The sequence below is a fragment of the Capricornis sumatraensis genome, chromosome 1 (assembly GCF_032405125.1).
Source record: "Capricornis sumatraensis isolate serow.1 chromosome 1, serow.2, whole genome shotgun sequence".
NCBI classification, from domain to species: domain Eukaryota; kingdom Metazoa; phylum Chordata; class Mammalia; order Artiodactyla; family Bovidae; genus Capricornis; species Capricornis sumatraensis.
This window is the reverse complement of record NC_091069.1, coordinates 100,990,522-101,002,773: the sequence shown is the minus strand read 5'-3', so window position 1 is coordinate 101,002,773 and position 12,252 is coordinate 100,990,522.

Here is a 12,252-nt window from a genome sequence, read left to right as displayed (position 1 = left end):
CTCGGGGCCGGCCGGGCGGCTGGCGGCGGCCAGCGCACTCACCCGCTCGCCGGCTCGCGCAGGCACACACCGCAGAGAGCGGCGCGATCGCCGCCGCCGCCGCCACCGCCTCCTCCTCCCCTCCACCCCGCCCGCCCCGCGCCCGCCCCTCCTCCCGCCCTCGCGGCGGCCCGGCCCGGCCCGGCCCGCTGCAGCCGCCGCCGCTCCGAGCCCGCCCGCCCGCCTTTCTCCTCCGGGAGGCGCGTGTGCGCGGGCGAGGCCGAGACGCGCGCGCGCCGTGAGCCCCGCGCCGCGCCCGCCCCGCGCGCCCCTGCGCTCCCCGCGCGGCTCCCCCGGGTCCCGACCGCTAGCAGGCCGCGCCGCCCGGCCCGCCCCGACCCCCGCGTACCGCTCCGCGCCGCGACCCCGGCCTCCCGGGGGCGCCCGGCGCGATCCGGCCAGCCGGGCCGAGGGGCGGGCGGCGGCGCGGAGGGTCGGAGACGCAGAGCTAGTCCTGGGCTGCCGCATCTTCTGCCCCGGCCCCGCCCGGCCTCCCCCCTACCCGCGGGTGCACACACTTCTTGGGGAGGATCCGGTCTTCGCCTGACCCGGCCGGGCGCCCCCCGCCGCGGGCCGGGCGATGGGGCGGCTGCCGACCTGAGTGGGTGCTGGGAGATGCCCTGGCGGCTCCAGGCGCGGAGCGAGTTGGCGGTGCAGCCTGCAGTAGCGCCGTAAACAAACCGCTTAAAATATCTGGAGCCAATAAGTTACGTTAAATCAAGGGGGTCGGGGATGAAACCTCTTCTGAGCGGACCTGCAGTTTGGGGAAGGTACCCCCATCCCCAGTGCTCCAGCTGGCCTGACCCTGGAAACCCATCTCCTTCCTCTTTCTTTCAGGGAAGGGGGACAGGCCTCTGGGGGTTGACTGCAAACTTCCAGCCCTATCTTCTGTGTGACAGAAGGATGACGGTGTCACGGTGGCTCCTGAAAAACCAAGTCCTTCTTATTATCACTACTTCCTGGAGTTTAGAGGTCACTTCCCCCTCCCTTGCTTTGGTGTAAGGGCTGAGAAGCCGGAGTCTCATCAGCGCCCTAGCCCTGTTTGTTTCTTGATAGCTGGCCCAAACCCAGAACCTCACTTTTGCCTCCTGACTCTCCCGTCCTCTCGGCCACAGCGCTGGGAGCCTGGCCCAAGCTCCCAAAGACTTCCTGGAGAGAGCAGCGCTGGGCAGGGTAATACCCATCCCTTGCACCCAACCCCCCAAGGCCCTGCCGTAGGGAGCCTTCTGGCACGCTCCCCTTCTGTTCATTCTAGACAGGAGGAACCACTGCCTGAGGCTGCCAGAAATCTAGACCCCTGGGTAGCACGAAGTCACAGGATCCCTCCATCTGGAGGCAAGCCTAAGGAATTATACCCTCCTCACCTCCCTGACCTCTGAATGAGGATTAACAAACTAAGTCTGGAGCACACGCAGGAGAAGAAAGGACCAAGGAGAATTCTTTCCTGTTTGGGGTTGGATTACCAAAAACGCTCAACCCCCTGCTGCCTTCCCCCAGCTCTAATGTCCTTCCTCCATTAGCATCCATAACTAATGTGCAGAGGTAAAACAGTAAAGGAAGGCAGAGTCTGACAGAAAGGAGTTTCCCTCAACACGGTTTGAGGGAAAAGAATTGTTATTTTACAAGCTGGTAACTCCCAGCCCCTAAAGGCCTCCCTCATTAGTTGAAGGTAGTGACAAGGCTGGGGGGAACAAAGCTCTTCCCAGGACCCAGTCCAGGGTGTATTTGGAGGGACTGGGAGGGAGGGGGGAATCTGTCTTCTCAACGTCTCCTTAGCATAAGCCTTGTTGCAAATGTTTGCTCTGGCAAAAGTGAGATGGCTGAAGCATCCAGACAGTGTTCCCAGGAACAAAGGCTGCGGGGCGGACGGAGGGGCGGGGGTTATTGTGGAGGGTGGAGGAGAGCTCAAGAAAACAGCTCCGCTCTGGAACAACGGCAAGCTCCACTCCCCAGCAAGAGGAGCGTCCTGTTCCTGGGCTAAGGGCTGCCGGCTGCCTGCCGGGAAGCTTCTCCAGAAAGACCTCCCACCCTTCTCAGGGATCTGACTTCCCTTCCCTTCCCACACGTCTGTTTATACAATGGAGGAAGGCTGAAGAACAAACAGAACCATGTTTACTGGGACTCCCATCCTGGGCCTGAGCTCAGGATACAAAATTGCCCTCACCATGGAGGCTGAGGATAAATAGACCGCCCTGGAAGAGGCAAAGGAGAAAGCCTTAGGGTTACGGAGCTGGCGGAGTGGTTCCCTCATAAAAGACCTCGCGCCCCGCCACCCCCCGCCCCACCAAAAAAGCCACGGAGGAATGGATAGATAGATTTCTATTTGAATTTAAACACGGAGTCTCGTGCTGACGCATGGGTAAATTTGAGCCTAAAGCAATTTCACCGTGGGTAGTAGGCATTGTTTGTCTTCAGGACTAGGGGCCTCTAACACAGGGGAAGTTACATGAACACTTTTATTTCCAGTTTTTGTGTATAGTCTCCAGTGGGACAATAAGGCCTTTTGAAAAAACTCAAATAATATTGTATCAGGAGATGCCAGCTTTGCTAAGTTGTCATAGAAAGAAATTTATATCATCCACAGGTAAAATGTAGAACAGTTAATGAGAGCTTGTATAGGGTGATCTTATTATTATTATTTATCAGGTTTATTAAGCTGTTCTTACTATCCTCCAGCCAGTGGTATGTTTTGGTACACATACCAAAGCAAGCACTTATGTCAAAATGTTAAATCCTTAATAAAAAGCACCAAAAAGTGTGTGTGGGGTAGGGGGGAGGGGGGGAGGGTGGTGCTTGGACACTCTGGGATTCAAATGCCAGAACTAAAAGGGAGGATTTTTTTTTTTTTTGTAAAGGAATAAGAGATAACCTAAGTTACAAATAAAAATAAAACTGGCATTTCCTATGAAGCTGATATAGTTTCTGTGCATAGTAAAGGCAGTCAGGCTGGAGGAACTTCGCTCCCTCTGGAGATAAATGAGGCACCACTACCGAAAGCTCAACAAAGGTGCCCAGCTTCAGAGAGCAGCTGGGGGAGGCAGCTACATGAGAGGGGCTGCTGGCATCCTAAGCCAGGTTTGTTTGTTTAGGCCACATCTCTGAAGGAAAAGGACTCAGAAATGAATCCTACTCAGTGTGGGGCAGGCATTCAAGGGCACTCAGCTAGGGCCTCACTCACATTCTGCCAGCCTGGAACTGGAAACCTCAACAGACCCAGAAGCAAGTCTGTGGTATCCGACTGAGATCACCTTTTGGATACGGATTGAGAGAAGAGAGCCCTTACATGGCTTTATTAATTCGGGCCTTTTTCTGAAGACCTGGCTGCAGCTCAGAGGTCTTTTGTGACCAGGTGGGAATTTTCCGTTTACGATCCCACCATTCCTCTGGAAGGATATGCCTGGCCAAAAGTCAGCGGTGCAGGTGGTCCTGCCGGAAGGTGACGGGAGCCCTGCCCCACCTCCGCCAGCACTGTGTTCACCACAGCCCCCCTCCTGTTTCGGCCAGACGGCGGATGGCACCAGCGCTCAGTCTGTCTCCTTCCTGAGGCTTCTTGGATGTTTGTATTTGTCTGCAGGGATGGCAGAATCAGCCCTCTAGGCTTTCTGCTTGCAAATGACATGCTAATATGTCAAGCCCCCTGGACAGCCCCAGTTTTAATCCACCTGGGAGCTCAAGAGTCCCCAGGGCTTTCCTCTCCTCTGCTCTCTTAGAGTGGCTCTAGCCTGGGATCTGAGGGGCCTTTCTTTTTCTATCTTTTCCATCATTCACCAGGTCCTGAGCAGATGGTGTGGCTGTGCTGGCTGTCATCACTCCTCCTGTGTTTCCATGGAAACCTGGGGCATAGGGACCATCTCTGCCTTGGGCTCTCTGGCAGTATCCTCTGGCCCCTCCCCCTTGCCTGCCCACGTCCTGAAGAGTTTGAGAACCTTCTGCCAGGGTCATTTCTGAGATCATCTAAGGACATACTCCCCAGGAATGGTTAAGAACTGGCTGGAAAAGGGATGGGAGGAGAGGGGAGGCCAGTTTCCCAGTTGTGTGGCTGAGGCCAGTTTGCAATGGGGGCATATTCAGACTATCTGTCCCTTTAGCTGGATTCCATTATGGCTGATTATTGCCCAGATGTCAAAAGAGATGCGCCTAAGCTTGTCTCTGCTCATCAAGCAGCAGATATGTAATGAGTGTAACAATGTTACTGATAGTTTACCTTTAAGGGACATTCTGCCCCCTCCCTGAGCAGCCTTCTGGATTTTTTTTTTTTTTAACAAACCATGTTTTCCCTAAGGAATGCACCTTCCTCAAAGTTTCCAACATCCTCCTGCCTACATAATTCACTTATATAGCTACTAAGACATTAATTAGATTCAGAAGTCTGTGGAAACAGCAGAGCTGGGCAGGTCAGAGGCCAGGCAGGGCAGAGAAAAGAGTGGGGAAAATGACCCTTGGGAGAAAGGAGGGAAGCAGAGGGAAATTTTTCATGCCATTCAAGTACAAACAAGATAATTTCAAAATGTGGACAACTACTATAACATTGTTTAGAGAATTAAAGTAGTATCCAGTTAAAGATTACTTTTATTAAAAAAAATTTTGATTTGGCATAAGAATTCTATGGATATATGTCTTTGGTGTTGTTCAGTTGCAAAGTTGTATCCAACTCTTTGCAACTCCATGGACTGCAGAACTCCAGGCTTCCCTGTCCTTCATTCTCCTGGAGTTTGCTCAAAATCATGTCTATTGAGTCAGTGATGCCCTCCAACCATCTCATCCTCTTTGGTATTAGTTGCTTCTTATACATCTGCTACAAAAGACTATTGTGTCTGAAGCTCACCACAGTTTTTTTTTTTTTAAAGAAACAAAGCATGTGTACTGAAAATGAAAATGCAGACAGAAAAAGCGTAGGCAATTCAAAAAGTGGATCAGAAAAGTAATTCCTATCATAGATCATGTATTTCACACCATGCTGACCTACTTGGGGGATAATCCCATTATTTGTGATACAAGAAGATCCCTTGGTACTGCTAACAAGAACCAACCATCCTGACTTAAAATTTAATATTCCCATTGGCTCTCTGTTGTGCTTCTTTGAGATGTGCACTGACCATCGTGTAAGACTCAAGGACTCTAAACCTCTGAGAATGTGTGCATGCAACTCTTTGCAACACTATAGACTGTAGCCCACCAGGCTTCTCTGTCCATGGGATTCCCCAAGCAAGAACACTGGAGTGGGCTGTGATGCTCTCCTCCAGGGGATCTTTCTGACCCAGGGATTGAACCTGCATCTCTTGCATCTGCTGTATTAGCTGGTGGGTCCTTTACTACTAGCGCTACCCGGGAATATGGCCAACATTTCTATATTATGATATACTGGGTTCTATCAATTCTGTGTATTCCTCCTAAAACCACATGAGGTATGTTACCATTGTTTTTGTTTTACAGATGAGTAAAAAAGAACAGCTACGTGTCACAAACCGAAGAACAACAGATTGGATCTAGTGATCAAGGCTGGGTTGGACATTTTTGTCTCGGACAGCTCTAAAATGTTGGAGTTCTATCTTCAGCTGTCCTCCTGAGCACTGCCAGACAGGAATCTCAGGAGGACAGCAGGGGAGCCATAAATCTTTTCCTGTTTAAATGGAGGACCTCCTCCTTGGTTTAAACAAATCTCAAGGTGTTGGCCTGTTCCCAACAGGAGCACCTGCTGTTTAGTTAGGTGTTGACAGACAGCAAGAGTTGCGTCCAGGAGGAGGAGATGCCGCTTAGGTCTGAGGGGAAACGTGGTAAGGAAGTCATGACATGACTGCATGGCAGGCTCTTTCCTCCGTGGCACCAGACAGCATTCAGGTGTAGAGCTACTGATCCCCACAGAGCCTCAGAGGACACTGAGGTCACAAGTGGGCCAGTTCTGGCTCATGTCCTAGAGACAGAGAAATTTCAAATATACGTCTTGATAGTTAAACATTGATGGGCCAAGGACAGCAATATAAGATCCTCCCAAAGTCTATCAGGTAACAGCATCTCCAGACCTCAAAGTTCATAGCAGAAGTGCTCTCATCTGGAAATAGAAGACACAGAGAGAGCAGGGTACCTCACTGGGAGCTTGGGACAAACACATGACGTCGGTCACTACTAGTTGCCTACCCAATATCTATCTGCCCCCTTTTTTACTAAGAAAACCTAACTTTGGGGATGTGATGAGCCCAGGTGAAATAATTATATTTTCTAGTCTCTATCACAGCAAGAACTGGGCATGGATATATATGGAATTTAGAAAGATGGTAATGATAACCCTGTATGCGAGACAGCAAAAGAGACACAGATGTATAGAACAGTCTTTTGGACTCTGTGGGAAAGGGCGAGGGTAGGATGATTTGGGAGAATGGCATTGAAACATGTATAATATCATATATGAAACGAATCGCCAGTCCAGGTTCGATGCATGATACAGGATGCTTGGGGCTGGTGCACTGGGATGACCCAGAGGGATGGTACGGGGAGGGAGGTGGGAGGGGGGTTCAGGATGGGGAACACGTGTACACCCGTGGCAGATTCATGTTGATGTATGGCAGAACCAATACAATATTGTAAAGTAATTAGCCTCCAATTAAAATAAATAAATCTATATTAAAAAATAAATAAAAGCTATTAAAAGGGAAAAAAAGAACTGGGCATGGAACACAGCTCAAGCCAATGAGACATAAGCCTAAGTTGGCTGGAATTCCTTTTTTTTAATATAAATTTATTTATTTTAATTGGAGGCTAATTACTTTACAATAAGTCAGCTGGAATTTCTTGGCAAGTTTCCCTTTCCTGGAGTAGGCAGACTTTTATCCTCTGGGTCACTTCTTTCTTCGTTCTTCCAGAATGCAACTGAAGGCCTGAGATAGAGGAGCTACCTTGGACCCTGCAGGCAAAACCCACAAACTAAAGTTGGCAGACCTGAAGTTAAAAGGAGGCAATGCCCTTGTTGGTTTCTTCACATAATTGTGCCATCCTTGAACCACCACCTAGCTCAAGACTTTCGGGGACAAAATAAGACTCTGTTTGGCTGAGCCACTATAATCATGTTTTGACTGTTACACCTAACTCATAAAGAAGTCATGTTCCCTCCAGTGTGCTCTTCACAGGGCTGCTTATGGTAACGTCTATGAGATGTCCCAGAGGATGTGCCCCATGGGCCTCCCAGGTGGCTCAGTGGTAAAGAATCCACCTGCCAATACAGGAGACTGGGGTTTGGTCCCTGGGTCGGGAAGATCCCCTGTAGAAGGAAATGGCAACCCACTTCATTATTCTCACCAAGAAAGTCCCATGGACAGAGGGGCCTTGTGGGATACAGTCCATGGGGTCGCAAAGAGTCAGACACGACCGAGCGCACACACACACACTTGCCCCAAAGGCAAAGCCTATATTTTCTCTCTTAAATACATTCTTGCCTTCTGGGTTCACTCCAGTTGTAATAAGATCAATTAACAAGAAACCCATGTGGCCTCAATTGTCTGAAGACTGATTAATCCAGCTCCAGCATTTTTTTAGTATTCCATATTAGTAATTGTTTCTTTATTTCCATGTTATTTATTAACCTGGTTGAGTGACTGTTACATCCCTCACAGGGATGCTGGAAGACCTCATTTCTGGAAAATAGTGTAGGAACAGTAAGAGTCAGCCTTTCTCGTGTCCTTGCCACATATTCAAAAAATATGCATGTTTTAGGCTCTGCCATTGTTTCTCCCAATAAACTAATTACCACTGTATGAAGCTGATTTACTTCAGAAGGAGTTCAGAAAAACAACTAATTAAGAAGAGGATTTTGAAATATAAACTGTATTACAAGGTTAGAACTCTATAATCAAATTGTAGAAGCTTGGAAGTCAGAAGGAACCATGGAGGCTCTCTCGCTAACCTCCAACCCCAGGCAGGAACCACTCTCTGTTAGCCCTGGTATGTTCAGCCCACTCAAGGAGATTTCTAATGATGGGTAGTGCACTCTCTCAAAAGGCTTCCTATTCTGTTTTTAATGGAGCTTAGCTCCGCCTGAACAACATTCTTCTTTATATTTATGAATCCCAAATTGATCTCCCTGCAACTTCCTAGCATCTCAGCAGCTTACAGTAAGCACTCAGTTACAGCTCAGCTCCACCGAACCTCTCTTGGTCCTCAATACCTGGAATTACTTGCAAGCTCAAGTAGTTTTCCTTGGCACCTTTGGCAGAGAGAGCTCCTTGTTGGGTTGGGAATCCCTTACAATGAAGCGGAGCCAGTCTATTAGGAGGAGGAAGTAGACAGGGGCAAAAGAAACTCCATCTTCCTCCACCTGGTCGTTGGTTTCTTGGAAGAAGGGAGCTTTCAAAAGGCAGGCAGAGCCACGAGCAAGAAAACGGCCACTACAAGAGAGGGAGGCAGGAACCTTCCCAAAAGGAAGCTACATCCCCACGGGTTTTTAAGGAGGAAGCTGCACAATGAGAAGTAGAACACGGGGGCCAAAGACCCTGGGAGAAGGGTGGGAGCGAGGCCAGGGAGGAGGCCTCAGGCCAGACCCACTCTCCCGTCAAGACAGCAGCTCTTTCAAGAGCTAGTTCCCAGTGTTTTTCCAAAGTTCCAACTCTCCTGTGACGCATATTATAATTCCATATACTTGGCACAGATAGTTACATTTTTATGAATTTAACATTACTTTCTGTCACTCTCTAGACAACAATATGAAGTTTATTACAGCATAAAGGGAAATTCATCCTTTTGGGCCCAAGGGAGTGGCAGCCCAGATCCCCACACTGTCATCTCTGTCATCCTTCTCTGAAGGATGCGACCTCAAGTCAAGGATGGGGTTACTTAACCAAGCCCAGGTCTCGGGCTCAGGACCAAAGACAATACTCTCAATGAGCACATAAACCATTTCAGATATATATATATATATATATATATATATATATTTACCAAACAAACATTATTGAGCATCTAGTACATGCCAAGCAGTGCATTAAGAAATAAGGAGAGAGACTTCCCTGGTGGTCTAAAGGCTAAAACTCCATATTTCCAATGCAAGGGGCCCAGGTTCGATCCTCGGTCAGGGAACTAGATCCCACATGCTGCAACTAAAAATCCTGCATTGCCACAACTAAGACCTCCTGCAACCAAATAAATAAATGTCCTTCTGCTCAGTCATGTCTGACTCTTTGTGGTCCCATGGACTGTAGCCCGCCAGGCTCATCTGTCCATGGGATTTTTTTCAGGCAAGTGTATTCAAGTGGGTTGCCATTTCCTTCTCCAGGGGATCTTCCCAACCCAGGGATCGAACCCATGTCTCTTGCCTCTCCTGCATTGACAGGTGGATTCTTTACCACTAGTGCCACCTGGGAATACCAAATAAATAAACAAGTAGCTTAAAAAAAAAAAAAAGGAGCAATTATATTATATGATTAGTGGTATGTCTAGGGAAGTGCAACTACTCAGGGAGATCTTCTAGAAAAAATGACTGACTCATATTCTAAGTCAAGAACTGACTCATCCAGAATAAGGTGTATGGCAGAGGATGGAAGAGATCTGTGTGCCATGCTGAATCACCTGCTATGACACAGGTATGTCTTCAAAGCTATTGGAGCAGGAGCAAAGGGGGTGACGAGTCCTGTCTGAGGCTCTCGTAATGCAGAAGCTAACATGTGGGTTGGGTCTAAAGGAATGAGAGTCAAAGTGTAGCTGGAAGTGATGGAAAAGCGTTCCAGGCAGAAGGGAAAGCACAGGATGGAGCACAAAGGCAAGATGCATGTCACGTCCTGGTGACAGAGGAGGTTCTGTGTCATCAAAGTGTTGCTTTGGGGAGGAGGGCTGGAGCAGTCTGTGGGTCATGTTCAGGGTGAGAGCAAAAGCAGAAGAAAAAGGCGCCAAGGCCAGGGCAGGAGATTAGGGCCAGGTGGTGAAGCGCTGTGTTCGGCTGTTGTGAAAACACTATAAGTGGGCAGGAAATGAACATCAGAGATTCAGTAAAGCAGCGCGCATACACCCAGCTGCTAAACCCAGGGGGATAACTGAGAATCGAAAAGAGGAAATGGTTTCTGAGAAACCAGAGAAAGTATTGCACAGAGCACTCAGCCCAAAGGCTTTTTTTTTTTGCTATAAAATCGAGCAAGCCCTTCCTGCGGCACAGGGTTGACCGCATCATCTGCAGGGCCCAGAGCAAACTGAAAATGTGGAGCCTCTTGTTCATAAATGATGAAGAATTTCACAATGATGAGAGAGGAGTATTAACCCAAGTGCAGGACCCTTCTAAGTGTGGGGCCTTGTGTCACTGCCGAGGTCACAGCCCAGGGTTGCTGAGGTATTGGTGCTAAAGGGCACCTTGTCACTAATAGGGTGAGTGCCGGGAAGCCTGCATCACAAGGCTGGTTGGGCAGCACGTGGGGAGCACAGCCCTGCGTTCACACAGTCTGCAGCACAGTACTGAAAACATTCAGTGGAAGATAATCCAAGCCACGCACAGCAATGTGTGATGGGGAAATCTTAAATGAAAAGTAGTCTCAGGACGTTTCTAGTGGTCCAGGGGTTAAGACTCTCAGTTACCACTGCAGAGGGCATGGGTTTAATCCCTGGTCGGATCCTACATGCTGCACAGTGCAGCCAAAAAAAGTACTTTCAATTTGTAACAGTGAGTCCTCACAAAGGCTTCTGCTGGCTAGGCAAGTGACGATAGAGCTCTTAGGGAAACTGAGGGAAGGTGGAAATTGTTCTCCAAAAGAAAATAGTAATAATAGGAGTACAGGAAGAAATGAAGAGCTTGGCTAGAGGTGGAAGGAACGCAGCTTCCTGCATAAGGGAGTAGAATTTGGGGCAAAGACAGAAAATCTAAATGGGATTTCAGAATTTTTTATGATATAATATACCCAGCAAGTTTTACATAAAAAACTGCAATGCTCATGCAAGCTTAGGAAGAAAGAAGTGAGTGTGTGTGTGTTGAGGGAGATGATTTTTAAACCCAGTTGCAGATTAGACTCACCAGGGAGAGTTTGAAGAGCCTCTGAATCAAGGGAAGCCGTCACACAAGTGGCCAAGAGGTATCTCTTCCGGCCCTGGTTCAGGCCTTCTTCTGTGGTAACCCTGTCATTCCCACTGACCTATTTGTCTCTCTTTGGGCCAGTTTCACACTTTTAATGACTATAGCTTTATAATCAACTTTGATGGTTCCTAGAGACAGCTACCCTCACCTTGTTCTTCCTTAAGACATTCTCCTGTTCCTAGTTCTTTGTTTTCCATCATTGCTTTAGAATCAACTTTTCAAATTACACACACACTCACACAAAAATCCTCATCATTTTTACAGAAAATGCTTTGAATATATAGATGTTTGGAGAACTAATACATCAATAGTGCTGTCTTCTGATGCCTGAACATGCTATGTTACTCTGATTATTTAGATTTCCCTGTACTTAGATCAGTAATGTTTCATATTCATGTTCATAGAGATCTTGCATGTCATGTGTTAGATTTTTTCCTTTGATTAAACTAACCTATTTACTCTAATAATTTGTCTGTAGCTTTATTTTTATTTCCTATGTACACGATAATTCAGCAACATCATCATGTGATTTAGGGATGGCTTTTTCCCAACCACTGCAATCCTTACACCTTTCTTTCCTTTCTTAATTTACCAGCTAGAATTTTAACTACAATGTTGAGTAGAAACAGTAATGGTGGGCATCCTTGTCTTATTCCTGATTTCAAACTAGGGTTTTTTAGTAGATCCTGTATCAGATTAGGGAATTTTCCATTTATTCCTTTATTCCTACTTTGTTAACCTTATAGCTATTAATTTTTGTTGTTTGTTGAAATCATGAGTTGTAGCTGAAATTTATAAATGTTTTCTATGGCCTGTTGATTGTATTATCTGACATTTTTTTTCTATCGATGGTTAATGTAGTGAATAACATTGATTAATTTTCAAAAGTCAAACCAGCCTTGTATTCGTGGAGTAAATAAAACTTAGTGGTAATACGTTACTTGCTATAGATTCAATGTGCTAGTTTTTGTGGGGGAGGGGAATTTCTGCACCAATGGGCATGCATAAGTGAGTAAAATTTTCCTGTTTTGAAGTGAGCTCATTAGCTTTTGCTAAGAAAGCCCTTGGAAATGAACTGGGGACATGTACCTCTTTTTCTTTTTATTCTCTGGGAAAGATGGTGTAATCTTGGAATGATGTCTTAAGAATTTAGTGGCATTCACCAGTAAAGTCAT